A 381-nucleotide genomic window follows, 5' to 3' on the forward strand; every position below is an offset into this window, starting at 1 on the left:
GGCGCCGCACCGCTCGGTGATGCAAAACCGGCTGCAGGACTCCTGGGCTCCCCGGGTCACCCCGGCCATCCTGAGGGCCCCAAAGGTGGGGTTCAACAAACTGCAGCCAGGTCCTGCGCTCCAGTTTGTTACCGCCGTGTTTGGGCCCACGCAGACGAGGGAGAAACTAAAGCAGCCAACCGTTCTGACAGCAAAACGAATGGGGTGTGTGGCTGGGGAGCTGGGACGGGCTTTTAAGCCTGCTATGTGGCTGAAGCCAAACTGCATCCTTACGCCACAGCAGATCCCTGCTTCTGTCCCGGCTTCCCTGAAAGATTACCATTTTGTTTACTCAGATCAAAGGAGATTTCACCTTTCCTAAAGAATTTCCACCCACAAACG

The 381-nt window shown here is 56.7% G+C and overlaps 1 protein-coding gene across 2 annotated transcripts in view; it reads right to left on the reverse strand.

The window, feature by feature from the left end:
• Positions 1 to 381, reverse strand: part of TPM4 (tropomyosin 4) — a 9,917-nt gene that overhangs the window by 6,300 nt on the left and 3,236 nt on the right. The gene's annotated exons all lie outside the window — the stretch shown is intronic.

This window comes from Aptenodytes forsteri, unplaced genomic scaffold, assembly GCF_000699145.1.
Source record: "Aptenodytes forsteri isolate BGI_AS27 unplaced genomic scaffold, ASM69914v1 Scaffold471, whole genome shotgun sequence".
In the NCBI taxonomy this organism is placed as follows: domain Eukaryota; kingdom Metazoa; phylum Chordata; class Aves; order Sphenisciformes; family Spheniscidae; genus Aptenodytes; species Aptenodytes forsteri.